Genomic DNA, 13,232 nt, shown 5'->3' with positions numbered 1-13,232 from the left:
ACTATTTGCATAAGAGATTCCATTTATGATTAGTCTGCAGCGTTAACTGACCAGGTTTTGGAAGGTAAACCAATGGTACCGAAAAGTGACCCTCATGATTCACTGAGCTGCGTCGCAAAAAAAAAAGAAAAGCAACAAAGAAAAAACAACAACAACTCTGCATGGGTGCAGGGGAGCATTCGTTAACACACAGACAAGTACTTGAAACACATCCTCGAGCTGACGTCGTGGTGTTGTGAGTTGCTATATTTAAATAGCAACAAATAAATACTATTCTGCTCTATAGTCGATACCGGAGGTCTTACGTGCAGATCCGGGTCCGCAAACTCGTCTAATAGTCTGCAAGTAAAATCAACGCGTTTTATTCTAGATTTTAGTGGTACAATTTGACTGTACAATTTAATGAGGGGGACATCGGGATTTGCGGGGTTGCGGTATTGATGTTCTTTTAATGCGGTGATGCGGTGAATAAAATATCAACTTGCGGTGCTGCGGTGATCTCAAACCCTACGGTGTGCGATGTTTGTGTTTTTCACGCTGCGGTGTTCGGTGAAACGAAATTTTTTGCGGTGCTGGGGTTTTTGATTTACCTTTTTCAAACCTAAATTTGACCTAAATTTAGCATGTAAACTTCATTGAGCCATGTTAACTTATGACAAACACGTACCATTGAGGTTAATAATTTGTAACAAAATACAGACCATCACTCTCTGCAGTCAATCTTTGCTATTCTTTGGCTGCCAATCCGAAGCTGTTTTCATTTATATGTAACTTGACAAGTAACTCGACCTCTGTCGTTACAGCAATATATTGGAAAACACCTCCGTTTTGTCCGAATGAAGTTATTTATATCTAGGGGCCTACATGTATCTCCCTTCCCAGTTGTAGAACCACGGGTGTTTTATTGTTTGTACCTGGTATAAAATTGATCCTAATTTCCAGTACTCTGCCGCTGATTTTTTTTTCTGATTGTTTTAGCTTAGTTTAAAAGTACTGTACGATTTGCTGGTGTAAACGGTGTAAAGTGTTAATTAGTTTAGCTGATTACGTATTTTCTCCGCTTGGATCTGGAGGTCCAATATCATTTTTACTACTTTATAGAAGTAGTGAAAACTCCGTACAGAAGTCACTATATCATGCCACTAACCTAACCCGCTTGCAAAAACTGTAGGAGGAGAAAATCCAAAATCCTACAGTACGCCTGGCGTCCACCCATCGTGAACTAGATAAGGTTAGAGAAAAGGCCGATAGGTTTAAGAACTCCAGCTCCAATCACTTCAGTAACATATGGAAAGTAGTGAATACGACAGCGGAAAGAACAGATAACTTAACTAACAAGGTACTTTAATATCGCGTATAATGTCAGTTTTCACCTTGCTTAACTGTCAATTGGATAGTGTTGTACATTGCTTTAAAATAGTTGAAATTAATTTACTCTCGAAAGTCTGCTCGCTTTTAGGAATAATTTTATATCTGTGCATTCATGTGTTTTCGCGCCATGTGAATATTTTTCTTTCTATATGATTATTTCTACGTATCGTTAGAGTTAATTTTCTGTTACGTCCCTCGTTCCAATAGACCGAGGTACCTGGAAGACCTCACGACGATCGAGTTATTTCATTTGTTTTTGTTTTTTCCCTTTTCAGGTTAACGACGATTTTGGACATGTACGGCAGAGCTTAAAGAATTTAACGGATGGTATATTCAGAAACATATCAAGCGTGGAATTTTCGCAATCAGTGGTAGGCTTCAGGAGACGTTTGCCAAATTTATATACCAATTGCAAGCTATCTAAGTGAATGTAGACTTTTTACCAACACGTTACTAGAAGGTGTGATATTAAAATTACGACGGTCTATTTGTACCACCAGTACATGTGTATGGTACTTTTCGAGCACTTGGGTGTTTCCTGAATTTCAAAACAATAAACACGTAAGACTGATGAAGAACATTTTGAGAATTGGTTTGGTAAAATAACAACTATCAATGCAGGAGAAAATAGAAAACTAACTTTTTTCCGTATTTGTTTTTCTTGTTGTTATTTGTTTGTTTTGGTTTGGCTATGACCATGACCATAACCTTGACCATGACCATGACTATATAAAACTTTAACTGCATTTGTATGACTATCAGTGAGGGTATGACTTTGACTATGACTGTGACCATGACGAGGACTAGAAAAAGGACTGGGACTCGGGCTTGGGCTAGGAGTTCATACATTCACCCTTATATATTTACTATGGCTATGGTTATGGCTGTGGCTTGTGTAGCCGATACGTCCCTCGGCCACCAACACTAATACTTTAGAAGCAAGTGACCACATAAAGACGATAAACATTAGGAAACTACCTAAAATATCTACTCCTGGTTTCAACCAATTTACCGTAACAAATCGCTCTGTGTCTTTTCCTGTCGACAGGTTAAAATCGATCTGGAGACTATCTGGTCTAACTTGAATGAAACGAGGAAATCGGGCGACAGCTCAAAGTCTTCCTTTCAAAGATTTCAGACAAATGTAAATCATTACTAGTAATTCAATTTTTACCTTGCTTGATTGCTTTTGTTAATATCAAAAAAGAAGTTAGGTTCGAATCACTTCTGCTTATTAAAAGTTTCAGAAATGCATTTTTCACATTTTTTGAGATATGGACAACAGACAAAGGTTTTCATTTCGACTAGACAGTCACAAGAGCTTCGGCAATTGTTCTGCTTTTGTAAGCAAACGATCCAATCACGAGCAAAACAACCAGTAACTAATTTGTGACTTGGCTTCGAAATCTTTCAAATATTGCTAACACTCGTCGTATTTTTCTTCTTAAACTGGTTGATTTCGTCAATTGAGTAATGCAGCCTGCTAATAAATTGGTAACATGTAACTGCTTTGGTTTTGGTTTGAAGACGAATTACAAACACAGTTATAAAGATCTTAAAACTACATGGTAAATGGTAACATAAAAACCACCTCTGGTATGTTTTTAATAACAAAACTGTTGGAACAGCGCTTTTAGCCTTTCTGACAGCCTTCCTCTGGTTCAGCTAAGATACAGTCTAAATGACCTTTTCGCACAACCAGAAACTAATCACATGTCGAATAGGCTTGTTACTTCCATTTCATGGGATAAAATGTAGGGATAACCACCCATTTGTAAAAGTTATTCATCTTTTTTGAAAACTTTTACTGGGCCCGTTACATTTTCAACTGTCACCTTGTCAGTAGGTGAAACATTTGTGTCTCTCCCACTTGCCTTGCGCGCGCACCACGCCATCTGCAGGTACATGTTTACAGTTGAATTTTAATTAGTGTAATTTTTCAGCAGGAAGCCCCAAATAGTTAGTGGTTAGCGATACACTGATATTCTGGTATTCCTGGTTTTAGTATATGTTCATTAAATTTGATTTCGTCACAGAAAAATTTTGCATTCATTTTTTGGCGTGCTTGGTAGCGTAGTTGATTACGTCAATGCCAACCCTAGCGCGTGCGTGGCGGTTATACCATGCCTTGCGCGATGCGCAGAACGTGTGCGCACAATCAAAAGTGGACACCGTCCCTGATAGTCAGTAGGAATGAGCAAAAAACTCATAAGATGCGTGACACTATGCAATAAATTAAATATGAGGCTCAAAAAGCTCTTAAAAGTGTCAAACAGTTGCTGGGAAACTAAACATTTCGGGCTTACCCTTCCCCAGTAGGTGGAATCAATATACGTGATATACTTATTTGTGTTGAATTGAGTACGTTTACCTATTCCAAATGTCATCACTAATGCAGCTTTTTAATGGCGGATAGTTTTAAACCAACATCGTCTTAAAATAACGAAAACCTCTCAATTGAATGGTATTCAACAGGCCTTAACTCGAAAATGAGCTCCGTGACCGCCCATTTTTTTGGCTTTTTGACAAAAGTCGATCTTTCCCTTACTTCATGATAAGATTTTAAAAAATCTGTTCATGGCAACATTTTGGGCGCGATGTCCTTAAAGTACTATTTGCTACAAGACATTTAACTTATTTCTTTGTTCTGCAGCTTTTTATTTCTTGGATAAAAAGCCGTCGATTTCAAAGACTGTCTCCCATATCTGTCTCAACAGGTTGTTAATGGTTTGACCACTTTAGAACAAAGCGCAAACATGACAAAGAGTGAGGTGTCTTTGACCATCTCCAACACGAAAAAGGAGGTAAAGTGATATGGTACACTTTATAAAATAACTGAGCTACTACGCGCGCTCTCATGGGTCGATAGCACGATAGGTGTGTTTAGATGAGAGTATGTAAACACGGTTGTGACGTTTTAGCTTCGCGCGTATTTTTGAGAATTATTTTATAAAAGCAATACAACACTTTTTCCCTGTTCACATAACCTCATCTAAACACTCGGGGGTTGGGAGAATTCTCGAAAGTTATGCAAACCCTCGACTACGTCCAGAGTTTGCATAAGAGTCTCTAGGCTCGATTACCAGCCGCTGTTCGGGAAAAGAGCCCGCGCTCCTCCCTCGAGAAAGCGGCGGAAATCGAGCCTAAACTGTCTCGAATTCTCCGAACCCTCCTCGTGTTTAGATGATGCCATGTAAACACGGAAAAAGGGTTCTATTGCTTAACTTTTGAACTGAAAAGGAGATAGCTGAAGAGTCATTAGTTAAAAAGGGTAGTAAAAGTGAATTTCGGATGGTGTACAGAATAAAATCCTTTCTGAGAGAAAGATAACAAAGAGCAAAAAATGAGAGTAATATTAGAAAAACTCCAAAGTTGATCTAACTCGAGCCCCCAGTAAGGGTATAAAGCATTTTCAGTTTTCTATAATTTCGTTCATAAAACCAACCCAAAAACATTCAATCATACGTCAAAACGTGTTAACATGATACTCTATTCAAAACGAATAAACAATGAGTCAGAAGGCGTCACTTCCTTATATTTTTTTTTTAGTCTGAGAAATTTTGTAAGTTTTCCATACAATTCCCAAACACCCCTGCACTACGTTTTTCTAAAGTTGACAAAGGGGTTAGGCCTCAAATGCCCAACATTAATGAAATTTAATTTGTGGATTCCACGACCCTGCATTTAAGTCCATTTAACAGGCCATTTAACAGTCCATTTCGCCCTATCTTGCCGGCCTCAGGTGGTGTTTGACCAAGCAGGTTTCAGCAAGAAGAGGACTATGATAATTTTAGTACCGGATGTGGGTAGCCTGTTTACAGCCGCCTTGTGGAAAGAAATGATGTAACTGTTTAGACTCGGTAGGATATGACAAAGGTTTTTGTAAGTTTATATTCGTAACAATTTGAAAATTCCCATTTGTTATTTTCTCAAACAGCTTAAAAATTCAACGCACCGACTCGATCAAGAAGACAACGCTCTGAGGGCAGTTTTAGAGGAAACTAACAGGACACTTTCCATAAAGGTAAAATCAAATTGAAGTAACCATCTTTCAGTATATGCAAACAGCTGGGCCCAGTTGTTCGAAGAGTGGATAACCAATATCCAATATATGATTTACCATCCAATGCCGGATAGCTACTTTGTTTCATCAACAATTGTCTGCTAAATAGCGATTTTTCCGTTGAGTAGCGTTATCTACCCTGACCTAGAACAACTGAACCCTGAGGTATTATTGACTACAGGCCTATTACATGTTGTAACCATCTCTCTTGCAGGTAGACAACGTGAGTAAGCTCCAGGGCCCAGTCGGTCTTCCCGGTTTCAACGGCTCTCAGGAACCGATAGGTCCTGCTGGACCTCCAGGATTCAATGGAACTCAGGGACCCCAGGGCATCATGGGCCCCAGGGGTTTAACGGCTCACAGGGAGCTCAAGGTCCAACTGGACCACAGGGTTCCCAAGGAACAGGAGACTTTTCTCAGTGTGTATACAAGAACAAAACACACAAAGGAAGCCAACAAAAAGTAATAAGCAACAGTCGTGCAGCTTCAGTTAGTGTAACAGTGGAAGAAACCAGCGTAAGTATACTCAATGCTGTCAAACGATGATTCCGAAACGAATCGGGTCACAATTAGTTAAAACACTACTTTCTTTTACATGTCCAGGTAAAAATCCCCTTGTCAACATATTAAAAACCAACGGTATCAATTGGAATAGACAATATTCGTATTCTCGCTATTGGACTGAAGTTACAATGTAGCTTGCAACTGAGGCCAATGCGAGGAGTCTTTTCAAATGCAAATAGCATTTATCCCTTTTTAATGATATTCCCCCGCATTAGCCTCCATTGCAAGCTAGTTCAAGTCCAATACCGAAAATAAGAATATGGTCCATTCCTCGTAAAATTGCTTTCACGTGAATTATCAACACTAAAGGCTTTCGTTGGCATGTCACGAAAACACCTTGTCGAGCTTCACAGTAAAAGTACCACATAAACGTTATTCTCAATAGCTTTTGTTTAAATGGTCAAACATGTGTATTTTATGCAGGGAGAAAATTAACGCCTTTCAATAAAGTATTCTAAACGTACTGCTCAATAGCTTTTATTTGATTTGTTATACACTGGATGCCGAGTCATACAGGGATCTAAAAGTGTAACGTCACTTTGTTAGCCATAGCACAATAGACAGTAAAAAGTAAAACTAGCTTTCTTTTGAATGGCCACGTATACGTAGTGAAATCGTACTGAAATCGAATTTATCAGCCTGCTTCATCTTAGGTAATGGGTGCCTTAATGGCTCGTGTAATGGACAGAATAGGCCCCGTTCGATTTATCAATGTTCTAGCATGGCTTTCAGAAAAAAAAAAAATTGCAATTTTTCTTTTTTTTTTTTTTTTTTTTTGCTTTTGTCCCTCAATTCCTTTCAGAGACGTGGATACACCACCAAACACGAACAAATAAAGGAGTTTGTTTTGAAAGCCTCGGAGCCGCGTTAGAATACTAATATATCGAACGTGGCCTATTGTAAACCAGTCCAGTCCATCAATTGGAATAGAACCAAGCGTGTGTGTTAGCTTGTGAGCGTATTTGAAGAAGGCAAATAAAGTTGATCCGCGATGTGTCCTTTCCGTTGACTTAATGTATGAAAGAAAATTTCTCTTTTCTTCACAGGGCAAAAACATAGTGGGCGCGACATGCTCAACGGACTTCGCTCAACAGTATTTGCTTTCAACTGAATTAAACCCCAAAAACGGTCATTTATATTACTACTGTAAGTGTTATGGACATCATGGCATTGGCTCGCAAAGCGTGGAATGCATCATGTATTACTGGGTGTGCCCGCTGACAGCTTAAAGACTACTGTTGACCTGGTGTACGGGCTTTTCTTATGTAAACACTTTCTTTGGTTCCAATAAATTTGAATGGCTGCTGGACACGTGTGTGCATACGCTCTATTTGGTCTAAACAAATTCTTAAGCATTGATCGTTATCTGCGCATAGCATAGAGTTATTTAACAGACAAAATACAGTCCACTGAGATTTCCATGAGCATGGCTTACCTTTTCGATACCGCTAGTGTTGAATGCAATCCATGTATGACCATGAATATGTCGAGTTTCTTCGAGTTAATCGCTTAGGAGAAGAGTTTAAATGGTTAGTACAATGTTAATGAGTTAGTCTCTACCTTTTAGAATTGAGCGTACAAATATTTAGGCTAACAAATATTAGGACGACTGCGATTCTCTCTTTCACCAGAACTTAGTCAATAGAGGGTAATGGCTGTGAAGCCCGACTAAGTTCTCTGTTGTATGTTCTGTTTCTCTTGACTCTGTGTAAAACGCAATAGTTTTTGTGACCGGAGCTGACAAATAGCAACGTTTCAGTTACTTAGTTCGCGCTTAATGTCTGAGCACAAAGCAAAAGATTGTACACGGTCTTTGAAATCTTGGTATCTTTGTTTGACTTTGAAGTTTTTCGGGCTTTAACACCATTCACCTCTATAGACTTTGAACTGATTGAACACTGAATACTTCGATTATTCAAATGGAGTGTACTCATCGTTTAACAGAGTAAATTGCAGAAATCCATACAAGACAAAAGGCGATTATCACGATGTACAATGTAAGGCCTGGCTAAATTATTCGACGCCGAGAAGGGTTCCCTTTAGTTTCTCGGCAATGAGACAATACGCCACTGGACATAACTTGAGTTTCAATTGAGGTTCACCACAGTTATTGTCTAGCAGAAGAGAAAAAAAATATTTGAGGTTTAAGTATCAAACAAAGGGGAATAAAGACTTTAGATTTTACAATTATTTTTATCACATTGACAAACAAAACCGTGTGATTCTCCCCCAACTGATTCACAATATAATTTATATTTTATTGATTTCCTTGAACGTGGTCATACGTAATATACTCAAATATCTAGTCACACAGAGTGATCCTTTAATATTATGTAATAATGTATATGAATAGTTTATAAATATACTTAAAAATGCATTTTTAAATATAAATTCATTCGGACCAGTAAGGAGTACAGTATCATATATTGTATCCTTCATACTTTGGTTTCGGATATCCTTTTCACTTAAGCAAGTTAAATTTTTATTTTATGCACATAGTTTCAGGGAAAATAACCTTTAAGGCAGTACTCATTCCTAAGTGATAAAAATTATGCCTTTTCTTTAGGTTGTATTATAGTATAATATAGGCAATAGATGTTTATAATTTAAGTACGTAATGCACGTTTCATTATGGAAGTAATCAATGTAGTATAAACAGCTGAACTTGGTAGGTTTTCTCTTATTACAGCTATCAATCAGAAAATAATCAATTACTCCTTATATCTTCAAAGTATAAGGGCAATGGCTTTATTGTTAAACAAATCTTTCTCATGTCTGAAGATTTTCGTCGCGCCGGTGAAAATATTTTCTATTCTGTATATGCTTATGGTCATGCAAATAAAACTAGTTGTTGTTAATAGTGGTATGATCTTGTGATCAGGCCCGGTCTGAAAAACATTATAATCTCAAATTACGATACCTAAACGCAATTTTCCATGGTAACAAGTCTAATACTCTTGGATGTCTCGAGCCTTATTGTCTTGTGCCCTTGACTGGAGTACTCATATCTCTACCGGATTTTATACTTTTTTACTATCTCTAAATAGCGCAGATATGAGCCCCCTTAAAGGGTTTACGATCTCGACGTTTATCCCCCTTTGAACCACGCCCATTCATTAACGTTTTCACTCACTTTTCCCCACACAAATCTACATACAATGTCGACTGTTCTCTATTCCTTCCCACTATTCTATTTTATTCACTTTTTGTTAATTTTCATATTGTAACATATTTGTCAATAAGAACCTTTGAAATTAGTTTATGATAGACTGGCCAGCCCAGCTGTTTGAAAAAAGAAGAATTGTGATAGTTTATAATTAATTGAAAACCCTGTAGACAACATAAACGCTAAATGACTGTCACTAACTTCTAGGAAAAGGGAAGTCAATAGATCAACTTTAATCATCGTGCCTTGAACGAACGAATTTTACAAGTTATCCAGTCTAATGTTTGTAGCCAATAGCCTCATCTTTCATTATTTAAGTCATCTGCGCTCATCTAGGGAATGGTTCGCTGTCATTCAAGCCTTCCCTCTTACGATTTCCCTCACTAATCCCTTTTTATAATATATGCAACTCTTCTTGAGTTTCACAAAATCTCGGGCGCGTGGGAGGGTTGGGTCGTAGTATTTTGGCTTGAGAAGCAAGATACAATTATTCCACGAGTGAGCGTTGGATATGAGATGTTATAATGCACCCATTAATTTTCGCGCGATTTTATTGGCTACTTTACGTCACGTGGTGTAAATCACCGGACAGTTATCACGCAATAACCCCCACCTGCGTCGATATTTGTCCTCCGATTACTAGCTATCACTTCCGTCGAAAAGAAACAAAGCCAGCGTGAAAGAAGTTTCGACTTTTAATCTTTATTATTTTACGTACAGGGAAAAAACAACTCGTCTCGTAAAGTCTGGTGATATTGACATTAAAAAGTTGGTCGCAAATGCTCTTCCGGAAAGTGCATTAAAATACGAACGAACGAGTATAAGCTAAAAGGCGTTGAGTTTTCGAGGTTTGATCTAAGGGGCGTTGCGAGGGTTTATTCACATGATAGTTTATTAAGGTTTTGGTCCAATCACAAGAGAAATAATGTGAATGAAACCAATTAAATATACTTGCTATCGTCAACAGTCTGGAATATCCCGATATATTAGGACATCTGTGATGTCACGAAACTCACGTTTCAACCAATGAGAATGCTTGTTTTGGTTGGAGTGTTGTGTTTCACAACAAACCAAAAGATTCAAAATGGCGGACAAAGAGAGTCGCGAATACTTTCCAATGCCATGAATGCGGGCCTTCAGGAAATATATATTTATCTCGAATTGAGTTAATACTGTCCAAATAATAAAATAAAAGGAAAGTTTGTGTTCGCCTTCCATGTCACAGACAATTCTGCCCAGATAATGATTATCCTCGGACTGAAAAAAGCGCTTCGGAACGCAATGCGGGCTATGTTTTACGAGCTGCAGTTATCATTCTTTGGAAAGAGACCGTACAATCGGTAAGCATCTTTATTCTACATTTTTCTAATCACAGAAATGATCGATATGAGAATTGAGGCTTTCCTCTTATCTAGGAATTATCGGGCCGAAATTGACAGCACGCGCGTGTTCTTATATGCCAGCAAAGATAAATTGTAAAATGTCCAAAATGTTATACGTTTTTTTCGCTAAATCGAGGAAATGAAATCATTATTAAAACAGAATTTTCAATAACGCATACGAGTGAGAAATTCTTGTTCTGTTATACAAAATAAACTAAACTACAAAAATGTATCCAGAATTTTAGTGTTGTCAGATGCATGGATAGTCAAAAATACTTTTACTTTGTAAATCTGAAATTTCTCCATTTTGGTATTTATTTTAAATATTTCTTGTATATACTTGTTGCTGTGCTAGAAGATATCATGTCTGATTTCCACATTTAAATTATGAAAACTTACATATAATTGCTGACTTTCACAAGTTATTTACCCAAAAATATCAAAATATAATCCCTGGACAGGTTGACAAGGGAGCTTTCACAACCATCCAAATGTCCCAAGGTTTTATTATATATTTATTTAAAGTATACAAAGCAAGTTCAGTCTTGAAAGTGAAATCAATTTTATTTTATTCACTCTTTAGGTACTCTCAACCTTGAATTTGCCTCTTTGCAGAATGCAGGACCTGAAACAAATCACAAGCACTTAGAAGATTATTACATTGCTTATAGATGTCAGTATTATTAGAAATGGTTTTTTCGATTTAACATATCAATTTATTTTGGATGTAGTTACCACATTAGCCTCACTAAATAAGAGATTGCCCTCAAGTGGTCTGATAACTCTTATGTTTTCTATTTTTTATTACATATTCCTAACCAAACTGATATGTTTCCTGTTCACAACCAATTAATGTTTTGCATCAGTTTCACAATTAGTAATGTTCAACACTTGACACTACATTCCAAACTCTTGTACCTTTTCAGTCTTTGCGTTCATAAAAATTATTTTGCAAAAGCATTACTTTCTGGTACATTCAAGCTTCATGGGGAGGTGAAAAGAATCATCATCTACTAGGCACAGTTGCGGTGTGTATAGTTTTTAAAAAATGCCAAAAAAAAAAAAAGAACGCAATGCCCCCTACAAACCTTAACTTACATGTTTACATGGCCCTCAACGTCTGGTAAATGAGCACAAACAATCTCTCTACCCTTTGGGCCATTCCTTGGGATACTGATAGCGTCCATTTACAGGGACTGCACTACCCCTGGCCTGTCTGTTTCGCTGCCACTTCTGTGCTGTAGGTGGTTTTCAACAGGCTGCTGGCTGTCCAATGATAAAACTGGGGTGCACATTCGGTGAATCACCACCAAAACAGATACCTCCCAAATTTGTTTAATTTCGTCCGCATACTTAGCAACGTCTTCTTTCCTCTCTTTTCCCTTTGTTTTTTCCCAAAAAATTCGGCAAAGTGCCTCGAGCAGTCGAATATGCCCTTCCATTTACTTAAGAGAGAAAAATTGAAAACAACTGTCATAAAAATGAAGGAACGATGCATTACTCAAGCCTTACAACAACAGCAGTTCAGGTACACTTCTAACGCCTCAAATTCAAAGAGAGTTTACAAAATATCGGCGTTGTTTACAACCCTGTAATTTGGCATGATGAAACTTTAACAACACTAGAACCAGTAAAAAATATACACAGCTCAATGAAAAATGCGTGAATACTAGAAAATAACGCTTACTCTTTACTAACCTTAATATTTGGCCACAAAATCGCGTCAACATCGTCGCTTGATACCAAAAAAACTCAATGATTAGAAGACAGTCAACGTTCTCCCACTACTAAAAATGACCGCTTATTCTCCTTCTCAACGTTTGGTCGCAAAAAGTCCTGGATAATGCTGGCCAGACTCTATGCGAGACTGGAAACAACATATTTTCTTTGTCCGCGTAAAAGGTCCGCCACTTTCCCTGCTAACAATAGCTTCATGACGTCATGACCGTCCTAATTTATCGGGATATTGCGGACTGGTCAATCGTACGCATTCACCATCACATCAACAGTGGCTTTTACGACCAGTTTACGCGCGATTTAAAAATTAATGGGAGGGTTATAAAACAAATAAACCCCTTTCTGGCTAGCTGGTATTTCGGCTGATAATGCCCTTGCCTGAGACATTGTCCTCAAAATTTCACATTTGCCCTCCAAGCTTCGCTTCTCGGCCAAATGTTCATTTTTCGGACAATCTCTCAGCCGCGGGTATTATCAGCCGACATACCAGCCGCCTGAAGGGGTTTATTTACTAAATAGATAGCCAAGAAGGCGCGTGCGCGTAGCGCCGAGTTGGCGATAATCGTCTCGTATCCAACAAGCGCGAGTGGAATAATTGTTTCATTGAAAACGCCTCCGAAATATAGAAAACTGAAATAAAGTGAAAAAAGAAAAAAAACAACAACAACATTACGCGTGCGCTTACCATATTTGCATGATGGCTAAGGCAATGAAAACTCTCCAATGATCTAGTTTTTAATAATATCTTATCTCCCATGAATGCCCGTTGCTTCGCCTCGCTCTTGAAGACAGCATAGTTCCTCGTGGGGTTGATATTCTTCAATTTCCTGTACTGCTTCAGTGTGAACGAAAGAAATGAATGAAAGAATGAAAAACTTTATTTACGTGTCAAGGAAAACTAGCCGAGGGTAAAAAAGAAAAACCTCTACTAATAGGGGACACTTAAAAT

General features: G+C 37.9%; 1 long non-coding RNA gene across 1 annotated transcript; it reads left to right on the top strand.

Annotated features, from left to right (window-relative positions):
- Positions 1 to 10,135: 10,135 nt before the first annotated feature.
- Positions 10,136 to 11,316, top strand: LOC149110722 (uncharacterized). Its single transcript, XR_016207783.1, has 2 exons — positions 10,136 to 10,504; positions 11,130 to 11,316. It is a non-coding gene; the product is annotated as an uncharacterized LOC149110722 (long non-coding RNA).
- Positions 11,317 to 13,232: the final 1,916 nt, after the last annotated feature.

The sequence above is a fragment of the Orbicella faveolata genome, unplaced genomic scaffold, assembly GCF_042242905.1.
Source record: "Orbicella faveolata isolate gen_17 unplaced genomic scaffold, um_ofav_v1 contig_24, whole genome shotgun sequence".
In the NCBI taxonomy this organism is placed as follows: domain Eukaryota; kingdom Metazoa; phylum Cnidaria; class Anthozoa; order Scleractinia; family Merulinidae; genus Orbicella; species Orbicella faveolata.
This window is presented reverse-complemented; position numbering and strand designations above follow the sequence as displayed.